We start from the raw sequence: 12,729 nt of genomic DNA on the forward strand, positions 1-12,729 counted from the left end.
ACGACTTTGAGCAGGTAATTCTTTTATGCTTTTATTTCATCACGTTTGGACTACTGCAACTCTCTCTACGTTGGAATGAACCAGGCCTCAATCGCTCGATTGAAGTTAGTCCAAAATGCTGGCACTAAAAAACATGAATACATTACCCCCTTTTTAGCGTCCCTTCACTGGCTCTTTAATGAGTTTTAAATCACATCTTAAGATATATTTTTACTCTTTGGCTTTTAAACCAGCATGAGAGATGAGAGTTGTGTGATTTTAGTCTATTTTATTTTCTCCGATGTATTGTCTGTATTTATTATTTTATAGTTAAATGTTTTAACATTACTGACTCTCCTAGTATGTATGTCTCAACTTCTGTGCAGCTCTTTGTGAAACTTCTATTGTTTTTTAAAATGTGCTATACAAATAAAGTGGATTGGATTGGATTGGAAGTCCTTCGTTACTTTACAAATGGCGATAATTTTGAAATTGAAAAGTCCCAGCATAGAATTTCTGACATACAGAGAATCTTTGACTAGTGTTTTTTGTAGTAGATTACTAAAAACAGCAGTGGTCCTTGTAATTTAGAAAATCTTAGCATAGCGTTTTTATCGTAGATTACTAAAAACATGCAGAAGATTGTTGACTAACATTTTCATAGAACATTACTAAAAACAGCAGAGCATTTATATCATACAAAGAATTTTTGACTCACGTTTTTGTAGTGATTACTAAAAACAGCAGGTTCCTGTCGTAGAAAAATCTTTGCATAGTGTTTTTATCGTAGATTACCAAAAAATAGCAGAGGATTCCTGTCATACTGAGGATTGTTGACTAATATTTTCATAGAAGATTACTAAAAACAGCAGAGCATTTCTCTCATACAAATAATTTTGGACTCGTGTTTTTTGTAGTGATTACTAACAACAGCAGGTTCCTGTGGTAGAAAAATCTTTGCTTAATGTTTTTATCCTAGATTACTAAAAATAGCACAGGATTCCTGTCATACAGAGGATTGTTGACTAATATTTTCATAGAATATTGCTAAAAAAAAGCAGAGCATTTCTATCATACAAATATTTTTTTACTTGCATTTCTGTAGTGATTATTAACAACAGCAGGTTCCTGTCGTAGAAAAATCTTTGCATAGTGTATTTATCATAGATTACTAAAAATAGCACAGGATTCCTGTCACACAGAGGATTTTTGACTAATATTTTCATAGAAGATTACTAAAAACAGCAGAGCATTTCTATCATACAAATAATTTTTGACTCGCGTTTTTGTAGTGATTACTAAAAACAGCAAGTTTCTGTGGTAGAAAAATCTTTGCTTAATGTTTTTATTGTAGATGACTAAAAATAGCAGAGGATTCCTGTCATACAGAGGATTGTTGACTAATATTTTCATCGAAGATTACTAAAAACCGCAGAGCATTTCTATCATACAAATAATTTTGGACTTGCGTTTTTGTAGTGATTACTAACAACAGCAGGTTCCTGTGGTAGAAAAATCTTTGCTTAATGTTTTTATTGTAGATTACTAAAAATAGCACAGGATTCCTGTCACACATACGATTTTTGATTAATATTTTCATAGAAGATTACTAAAAACAGCAGAGCATTTCTATCATACAAATAATTTTTGACTTGCGTTTCTGTACTAATTACTAACAACAGCAGGTTCCTGTCATAGAAAAATCTTTGCATAGTGTATTTATCGTAGATTACTAAAAATAGCACATGATTCCTGTCACACAAGAGGATTTTTGACTAATATTTTCATAGAAGATTACGAAAAACAGCAGAGCATTTCTATCATACAAATAATTTTTGACTCGCGTTTTTGTAGTGATTACTAAAAACAGCAAGTTTCTGTGGTAGAGAAAAATCTTTGCTTAATGTTTTTATTGTAGATTACTAAAAATAGCAGAGTATTCCTGTCATACAGAGGATTGTTGACTAATATTTTCATAGAAGATTACTAAAATCAGCAGAGCATTTCTCTCATACAAATAATTTTGGACTCGCGTTTTTGTAGTGATTACTAACAACAGCAGGTTCCTGTGGTAGAAAAATCTTTGCTTGGTGTTTTTATCGTAGATTACTAAAAAATAGCACAGGATTCATGTCATACAGAGGATTGTTGACTAATATTTTCATTGAATATTGCTAAAAAAAAAGCATAGCATTTCTATCATACAAATATTTTTTGACTTGCGTTTCTGTAGTGATTACTAACAACAGCAGGTTCTTGTCACAGAAAAATCTTTGCATGGTGTATTTATCGTACATTACTAAAAATAGCACAGGATTCCTGTCACACAGAGGATTGTTGACTAATATTTTCATAGAAGATTACTAAAAACAGCAGAGCATTTCTATCATACAAATAATTTTTGACTCGCGTTTTTGTAGTGATTACTAACAACAGCAGGTTCCTGAGGTAGAAAAATCTTTGCTTAGTGTTTTTATCGTAGATTACTAAAAATAGCACAGGATTCCTGTCATACAGAGGATTGTTGACTAATATTTTCATAGAATATTGCTAAAAAACAGCAGAGCATTTCTATCATACAAATATTTTTTGACTTGCGTTTCTGTAGTGATTACTAACAACAGCAGGTTCCTGTCGTAGAAAAATCTTTGCATAGTGTATTTATTGTAGATTACTAAAAATAGCACAGGATTCCTGTCACAGAGAGGATTTTTGACTAATATTTTCATAGAAGATTACTAAAAACAGCAGAGCATTTCTATCATACAAATAGTTTTTGACTCGCGTTTTTGTAGTGATTACTAAAAACAGCAAGTTTCTGTGGTAGAAAAATCTTTGCTTAATGTTTTTATTGTAGATGACTAAAAATAGCAGAGGATTCCTGTCATACAGAGGATTGTTGACTAATATTTTCATAGAAGATTACTAAAAACAGCAGAGCATTTCTCTCATACAAATAATTTTGGACTCGCGTTTTTGTAGTGATTACTAACAACAGCAGGTTTCTGTGGTAGAAAAATCTTTGCTTGGTGTTTTTATCATAGATTACTAAAAATAGCACAGGATTCCTGTCATACAGAGGATTGATGACTAATATTTTCATAGAATATTGCTAAAAAAAAGCAGAGCATTTCTATCATACAAATATTTTTTGACTTGCGTTTCTGTAGTGATTACTAACAACAGCAGGTTCCTGTCATAGAGAAAAATCTTTGTATAAGGTTTTTATCGTAGATTACTAAAAGTAGCACAGGATTCCTGTCACACAGAGGATTTTTGACTAATATTTTCATAGAAGATTACTAAAAACAGCAGAGCATTTCTATCATACAAAAAAATTTTGACTCGCGTTTTTGTAGTGATTACTAAAAACAGCAAGTTTCTGTGGTAGAAAAATATTTGCTTAATGTTCTTATCGTATTTAATGTTCTTATCGTATTTTCATTGAATATTGCTAAAAAAAAAAAAGCAGAGCATTTCTATCATACAAATATTTTTTGACTTGCGTTTCTGTAGTGATTACTAACAACAGCAGGTTCCTGTCGTAGAAAATCTTTGCATAGTGTATTAATCGTAAATTACTAAAAATAGCACAGGATTCCTGTCAGACAGAGGATTTTTGACTAATATTTTCATAGAAGATTACTAAAAACAGCAGAGCATTTCTATCATACAAATAATTTTTGACTCGCGTTTTTGTAGTGATTACTAAAAACAGCAAGTTTCTGTGGTAGAAAAATCTTTGCTTAATTTTTTTATTGTAGATGACTAAAAATAGCACAGGATTCCTGTCACACAGAGGATTTTTGACTAATATTTTCATAAAAGATTACTAAAAACAGCAGAGCATTTCTATCATACAAATAAATTTTGACTCGCGTTTTTGTAGTGATTACTAAAAACAGCAAGTTTCTGTGGTAGAAAAATCTTTGCTTAATGTTTTTATTGTAGATGACTAAAAATAGCAGAGGATTCCTGTCATACAGAGGATTGTTGACTAATATTTTCATAGAAGATTACTAAAAACAGCAGAGCATTTCTCTCATACAAATAATTTTGGACATTACTGACTCTCCTAGTATGTATGTCTCAACTTCTGTGCAGCTCTTTGTGAAACTTCTATTGTTTTTTAAAATGTGCTATACAAATAAAGTGGATTGGATTGGATTGGAAGTCCTTCGTTACTTTACAAATGGCGATAATTTTGAAATTGAAAAGTCCCAGCATAGAATTTCTGACATACAGAGAATCTTTGACTAGTGTTTTTTGTAGTAGATTACTAAAAACAGCAGTGGTCCTTGTAATTTAGAAAATCTTAGCATAGCGTTTTTATCGTAGATTACTAAAAACATGCAGAAGATTGTTGACTAACATTTTCATAGAACATTACTAAAAAAAGCAGAGCATTTATATCATACAAAGAATTTTTGACTCACGTTTTTGTAGTGATTACTAAAAACAGCAGGTTCCTGTCGTAGAAAAATCTTTGCATAGTGTTTTTATCGTAGATTACCAAAAAATAGCAGAGGATTCCTGTCATACTGAGGATTGTTGACTAATATTTTCATAGAAGATTACTAAAAACAGCAGAGCATTTCTCTCATACAAATAATTTTGGACTCGTGTTTTTTGTAGTGATTACTAACAACAGCAGGTTCCTGTGGTAGAAAAATCTTTGCTTAATGTTTTTATCCTAGATTACTAAAAATAGCACAGGATTCCTGTCATACAGAGGATTGTTGACTAATATTTTCATAGAATATTGCTAAAAAAAAGCAGAGCATCAAATCAAATCAAATCAAATCAACTTTATTTATAAAGCACATTTAAAATTTACCACAGGGGTAGCCAAAGTGCTGTACAATGAGCAGGTTAAAAGATAAAACGAGTACCGAGCAAACACAACACAACACAAACAGAACATGATAAAAAAATAAATAATTAAAGTAGAATTAATAAAAACATAAAAACATAAAAACAGGATCACAGCAGGTGTATTATGGGGCGCCATTGCAGGATGGATATCACTCAGTGTTAAAAGCCATGGAATAAAAGTATGTTTTTAAGAGAGATTTAAAAACAGGAAGAGAGGAGGCTTGTCTAACACTCAGGGGTAGGTCGTTCCAGAGCTTGGGAGCAGCAACGGCGAAAGCTCTGTCACCTCTAAGCTTCAGCCTTGTGTCAGGGACCGTCAACAGCAGCTGATCGGCTGATCTTAAGGATCGGGTGGGGCAGTAAGGCTGAAGGAGGTCGGAGAGATAGGTTGGCGCGAGGTTGTTTAGACATTTAAAAACAAATAAAAGGAGTTTAAAATGTATTCGGTAACGCACAGGGAGCCAGTGAAGGGACGCTAAAATAGGGGTGATGTGCTCACGTCTGCGGGTCTGTGTTAGCAGACGAGCAGCAGAGTTCTGTACGAGCTGCAGGCGGGCGAGGGAGGCCTGGCTAATGCCAACATACAGGGCATTACAGTAATCAAGACGAGTCGAGATAAAAGCGTGGATTAATTTCTCAAGATCATGTCTTGATAAAAGCGGTTTCACTTTCGCTATTTGGCGTAATTGATAAAAGCTTTTTTGAACGACGCTGCTGATTTGTTTTTCGAATTTAAAATCTGAGTCAAACTTTACCCCCAGGTTTGTGACAGAGTCGCTGAGATACGGGGTCAGAGTGCCGAGGTCAACGTTGGGGGAGGGAGAGCGACTTGGACCGAACAACATAACTTCTGTTTTGTCTTCATTTAGGCTCAGGAAGTTAGCTGAAAGCCAGACTTTGATGTCGTGCAGGCAGTCAATAAGACTTTGAACCGTGTTATTTTGTGCCATGGGAAAATAAATCTGGCAATCATCGGCATAAAAATGAAATGCAATACTGTACTTCCTAAAAATAGAACCAAGGGGGAGAAGGTAAAGCGCAAATAAAATTGGGGCAAGGATTGAACCCTGGGGGACCCCATGTGGTAAAGGAGCTGTGGACGACATAAAACTGTCTACTTTTACACAAAAACTCCTGTCGGTTAGGTACGACCGGAACCAGTTGAGGGCGGCGCCCTTAATGCCCACACAGTTCTCAAGACGAGTGATTAAGGTGGCGTGGTCGACGGTGTCGAACGCAGCAGACAGATCTAAAAGCACCAGGACAACATATTTACCAGAATCAGTGGACAGGAGGATATCGTTAAAAACTTTTAGAAGCGCTGACTCTGTGCTGTGGAGGGCTTTAAAACCGGACTGGAACAGCTCAGTGATACCATTATCCTCTAAGAAGGGCAGCAACTGACTGTAGACAACCTTCTCTAATATTTTGGAAATGTATGGAAGATTAGAGATAGGTCTGAAGTTAGAGAGGAGAGAGGGGTCGAGGCTGGGTTTTTTAAGTAGAGGTCGTACCACTGCATGTTTAAACTCTACTGGAACTATTCCAGAAGAGAGGCTACTATTGATAATGTTAAGGACACTTGATCCAATAGTAGCAAGTACCTCCTTAAACAGGCGAGGTGGGAGGGCATCTGCAGGAGAACCAGAGGGCTTCATATGACTAACTGTGTCACTTAAAAAAGAAAAGGACACCGGCTCAAACTGATGGAAAACAGAAGAGAAATGCAGGGGAACAGAAGGGTCATATGAAGGCTGAGATAGACTGGCTCTAGTTGACACAATTTTGTCAGTGAAAAAATGGAGACAATTTTCACAGAATTCAAAAGAAGCATCAAAACCAGCAGATTTGGGAGCATCAATGACAGTGTTAATAGTTTTAAACAGAACTCTGGGGTTGTTACAGTTAGAAGATATAATCTGAGATAGATATATATTCATTTCTGCTTTTACAGTCATCTGAAAGGAAAACAGGCTTTCTTTAAAAATGGCAAAGGACACATGCAGCCTGTCTTTTTTCCATTTTCTCTCTGCTCTTCTACATACGCGCCTGGCAGCCCGAGTGACGTCATTCAACCAGGGTTGAGGCGTGGTTTTAGCGCGGCGGCATTTGAAAGGCGCGATCGTGTCCAGTGTTTGTGAACAGATAGAGTTGAACCCAGAAACCAACTCTTCAGTATTCAGACACACAGATGCTGCAGAATTATCATCACAAAGAGTCAAAAAAATAGAGGAGAACCGAGCAGGAGACGAAGAATTAAACATGCGAGAGCGTTGGGGCGGTGCGCACAATTTAACTGGACACTGCGTGGCAATATCAAACAGGATCGGCATGTGATCAGAGAACACAGCGTCGCAAATGTCCAAATTAAAAACACACAAACCATACGAGAGCACTAAATCGAGTGTATGCCCGCGTTCATGTGTAGAACCACACACAGACTGTACAAAGTTAAATGAGTCGATTATATTCAGGAAGCTCCTGGAAAGCGGCTCATCTGGGCAGCAGGTGTGAATATTAAAATCACCCACAATAAGGACACGATCATATTTGGGCAGGATTTCAGCCAGAAATTCAGAAAAGTCAGTTATAAAGTCTTTGTGGTACTTGGGTGGTCGATAGATGACGGCACACAGGACGACATCAGAAAGACCCAGTTCAAACATGCACAGTTCGAAGCTTGAAAAGGAGGATTGTAGGCGGATCTGACGGCATTTAAAGTCATTTTTAAAAACGACTGCTAATCCTCCTCCTTTTCGACCGGACGGCCGTGGGGAATTAAAGTAGGAACACTCCGAAGGCAGAAGTTCATTAAGAGGGGCGGACTCACCGGCTCTCAGCCATGTCTCCGTCACACAGAGGAAGTCCAGTCCGCGGGAAGTGAAGAAATCCTTCAGGATAAACGTTTTGTTTGTCAAAGATCTTGCGTTCACAAGACCGAACCTGGCGGGGGCCAGCACGTCCAAGGCCGCAATTAATCCGGGTGGGGCCCGACACACAGCCCGCAGGTGGCGGTGATCCACCCCGCGCCTCCGGGGGCGGGGACAGCAGGAGCGACGACGGCAAGCTTCTTCCTCCAAACCAACGATAGGAACCAGCCAGGAGCCGATCGGATCGAGCGAGCGTGGGTGCAGGAGGAGACCGGATACCGCACCATTCATCCTTCGGGGAGCCACGGGAAGCCGGGCCAGGAGTGCCCTAACTTTCACCAGCTGGCCGCCACGTTTACCGCGGCGCCGGAGACGCTTCCGCCGGGGGAGAGGAGCCAGGGGGCGGGAAAGGAAGGCAGGAATCCGGCCAGGTGAAAAAGCTGACTGGGACGTCGAAAAACCAACGTCGAAGTTGATCATATCAGTGGGAGAGGGGCAAAGATCCAACAGTGTTTGGCGGTCATACACAAGCAGTGAGCTGACAGAGACGAAAATAGACGCAAAAAACACAAAAACGAACAGAGCTGACAGCGAGAGACGGCAGGCCAAAGCACATACTGGCGCCATCTTGCATCGGGGCGTGGTCAATCCACATTTCTATCATACAAATATTTTTTTACTTGCATTTCTGTAGTGATTATTAACAACAGCAGGTTCCTGTCGTAGAAAAATCTTTGCATAGTGTATTTATCATAGATTACTAAAAATAGCACAGGATTCCTGTCACACAGAGGATTTTTGACTAATATTTTCATAGAAGATTACTAAAAACAGCAGAGCATTTCTATCATACAAATAATTTTTGACTCGCGTTTTTGTAGTGATTACTAAAAACAGCAAGTTTCTGTGGTAGAAAAATCTTTGCTTAATGTTTTTATTGTAGATGACTAAAAATAGCAGAGGATTCCTGTCATACAGAGGATTGTTGACTAATATTTTCATCGAAGATTACTAAAAACCGCAGAGCATTTCTATCATACAAATAATTTTGGACTTGCGTTTTTGTAGTGATTACTAACAACAGCAGGTTCCTGTGGTAGAAAAATCTTTGCTTAATGTTTTTATTGTAGATTACTAAAAATAGCACAGGATTCCTGTCACACATACGATTTTTGATTAATATTTTCATAGAAGATTACTAAAAACAGCAGAGCATTTCTATCATACAAATAATTTTTGACTTGCGTTTCTGTACTAATTACTAACAACAGCAGGTTCCTGTCATAGAAAAATCTTTGCATAGTGTATTTATCGTAGATTACTAAAAATAGCACATGATTCCTGTCACACAAGAGGATTTTTGACTAATATTTTCATAGAAGATTACGAAAAACAGCAGAGCATTTCTATCATACAAATAATTTTTGACTCGCGTTTTTGTAGTGATTACTAAAAACAGCAAGTTTCTGTGGTAGAGAAAAATCTTTGCTTAATGTTTTTATTGTAGATTACTAAAAATAGCAGAGTATTCCTGTCATACAGAGGATTGTTGACTAATATTTTCATAGAAGATTACTAAAATCAGCAGAGCATTTCTCTCATACAAATAATTTTGGATTCGCGTTTTTGTAGTGATTACTAACAACAGCAGGTTCCTGTGGTAGAAAAATCTTTGCTTGGTGTTTTTATCGTAGATTACTAAAAAATAGCACAGGATTCATGTCATACAGAGGATTGTTGACTAATATTTTCATTGAATATTGCTAAAAAAAAAAGCATAGCATTTCTATCATACAAATATTTTTTGACTTGCGTTTCTGTAGTGATTACTAACAACAGCAGGTTCTTGTCACAGAAAAATCTTTGCATGGTGTATTTATCGTACATTACTAAAAATAGCACAGGATTCCTGTCACACAGAGGATTGTTGACTAATATTTTCATAGAAGATTACTAAAAACAGCAGAGCATTTCTATCATACAAATAATTTTTGACTCGCGTTTTTGTAGTGATTACTAACAACAGCAGGTTCCTGAGGTAGAAAAATCTTTGCTTAGTGTTTTTATCGTAGATTACTAAAAATAGCACAGGATTCCTGTCATACAGAGGATTGTTGACTAATATTTTCATAGAATATTGCTAAAAAACAGCAGAGCATTTCTATCATACAAATATTTTTTGACTTGCGTTTCTGTAGTGATTACTAACAACAGCAGGTTCCTGTCGTAGAAAAATCTTTGCATAGTGTATTTATTGTAGATTACTAAAAATAGCACAGGATTCCTGTCACAGAGAGGATTTTTGACTAATATTTTCATAGAAGATTACTAAAAACAGCAGAGCATTTCTATCATACAAATAGTTTTTGACTCGCGTTTTTGTAGTGATTACTAAAAACAGCAAGTTTCTGTGGTAGAAAAATCTTTGCTTAATGTTTTTATTGTAGATGACTAAAAATAGCAGAGGATTCCTGTCATACAGAGGATTGTTGACTAATATTTTCATAGAAGATTACTAAAAACAGCAGAGCATTTCTCTCATACAAATAATTTTGGACTCGCGTTTTTGTAGTGATTACTAACAACAGCAGGTTTCTGTGGTAGAAAAATCTTTGCTTGGTGTTTTTATCATAGATTACTAAAAATAGCACAGGATTCCTGTCATACAGAGGATTGATGACTAATATTTTCATAGAATATTGCTAAAAAAAAGCAGAGCATTTCTATCATACAAATATTTTTTGACTTGCGTTTCTGTAGTGATTACTAACAACAGCAGGTTCCTGTCATAGAGAAAAATCTTTGTATAAGGTTTTTATCGTAGATTACTAAAAGTAGCACAGGATTCCTGTCACACAGAGGATTTTTGACTAATATTTTCATAGAAGATTACTAAAAACAGCAGAGCATTTCTATCATACAAAAAAATTTTGACTCGCGTTTTTGTAGTGATTACTAAAAACAGCAAGTTTCTGTGGTAGAAAAATATTTGCTTAATGTTCTTATCGTATTTAATGTTCTTATCGTATTTTCATTGAATATTGCTAAAAAAAAAAAGCAGAGCATTTCTATCATACAAATATTTTTTGACTTGCGTTTCTGTAGTGATTACTAACAACAGCAGGTTCCTGTCGTAGAAAATCTTTGCATAGTGTATTAATCGTAAATTACTAAAAATAGCACAGGATTCCTGTCAGACAGAGGATTTTTGACTAATATTTTCATAGAAGATTACTAAAAACAGCAGAGCATTTCTATCATACAAATAATTTTTGACTCGCGTTTTTGTAGTGATTACTAAAAACAGCAAGTTTCTGTGGTAGAAAAATCTTTGCTTAATTTTTTTATTGTAGATGACTAAAAATAGCACAGGATTCCTGTCACACAGAGGATTTTTGACTAATATTTTCATAAAAGATTACTAAAAACAGCAGAGCATTTCTATCATACAAATAAATTTTGACTCGCGTTTTTGTAGTGATTACTAAAAACAGCAAGTTTCTGTGGTAGAAAAATCTTTGCTTAATGTTTTTATTGTAGATTACTAAAAATAGCAGAGGATTCCTGTCATACAGAGGATTGTTGACTAATATTTTCATAGAAGATTACTAAAAACAGCAGAGCATTTCTATCATACAAATAATCGTTAACCAGCGTTTTTGGTAGTAGATTACTTAAAACAGCAGTTGTCTCTGTAATATAGAAAATCTTTGCAAAGCATTTTTATCGTAGATTACTAAAAACAGCAGAGGGTTGCTGTCTTACAGAGGATAGTTGACTAACATTTTAATAGACAATTACTAAAAACAGCAGAGCATGTCTATCACACAAATAATCTTTGACGAGCGTTTTTGTAGTGATTACTAAAAACAGCAGTGTGGAAGTCGCTCCCTACCCGTTCCACGGATATCGCATCACAAGAGCGAGGCGTGCCGTTTTAACAGTGTTTTATTTTTCCAAGCAGATTTCCACCACAATCTTTCCATGTAACTTTTTCTCCAGTCTCTCTCCACCTCACCACTAGTACAACTAAAGAGCTGGCCGTTCACTTTTAAAGACAACAGATGATTAGCTTAACACGTTCCAGCTGTGAAATCTAATCACCTGCCAGCTGTGTCTCGCCGTCCCGCACATGCCCCGCCCCTAGCTGATGGTGCTCCGCCCTTGACACCATTGCCAGAGGCGGTGACCTTTGCTCCTGCAGGCGCGCTGACGCACTTCCCCCCACAAGCAGGTTCCTGTCATAGAAAAATCTTTGCATAGTGTTTTTATCGTAGATTACTAAAAATAGCACAGGATTCCCGTCATACAGAGGAATATGTTCATCGAAGATGACCAAAAACAGCAAGGTTTTGATCACACATAGGATCTTTAATTGGGGGTTAAATCACCAAAATGATTCCCGAGCGCGGCCACCGCTGCTGCTCACTGCTCCCCTCACCTCCCAGGGGGTGGAACAAGATGATGGGTCGAATGCAGAAAGTAATTTCACCACACCTAGTGTGTGTGTGTGACTATCAGTGGTACTTTAACTTAACTAGTGTGTTTTGTGGTATATTATTAAAAATATCAGAGTACTTCTGGTAAACAGATCTTTGAAGAGTGTTTTTTGTCTTGGATGACTAAAAACAGCAGGGTGCTCCTGTCATGTGGAAGAAAAAACATGTTAGTTGGGATTTAAAATAATACTGATGTTATGAATATGTTTTTATTGATATTAACAGTAGGTATTCAAGATTTAAAGGAGGACATCTAAAACCAAGATGGTTTGGAGCTGATGTTTCCCAGGCATGTCCACACCCCTCTTAATCATGACGATTGTGAACAACACAAAACCTCCAGTTTCATTCCAAAGTTCAACATTTTACTGCATGACTCAAGACCACAAGAGGCGCTTTTATTCGAGCACGTGCACTCTGGACCGCCGTCGTTCACCTGCAGAATCCAGATCAACTTTATTGCACCATAATCTAAGTAGCCTACGGGATTATGTATGGTTTGGTCA

The sequence above is a fragment of the Nerophis lumbriciformis genome, linkage group LG25 (assembly GCF_033978685.3).
Source record: "Nerophis lumbriciformis linkage group LG25, RoL_Nlum_v2.1, whole genome shotgun sequence".
In the NCBI taxonomy this organism is placed as follows: Eukaryota; Metazoa; Chordata; class Actinopteri; order Syngnathiformes; family Syngnathidae; genus Nerophis; species Nerophis lumbriciformis.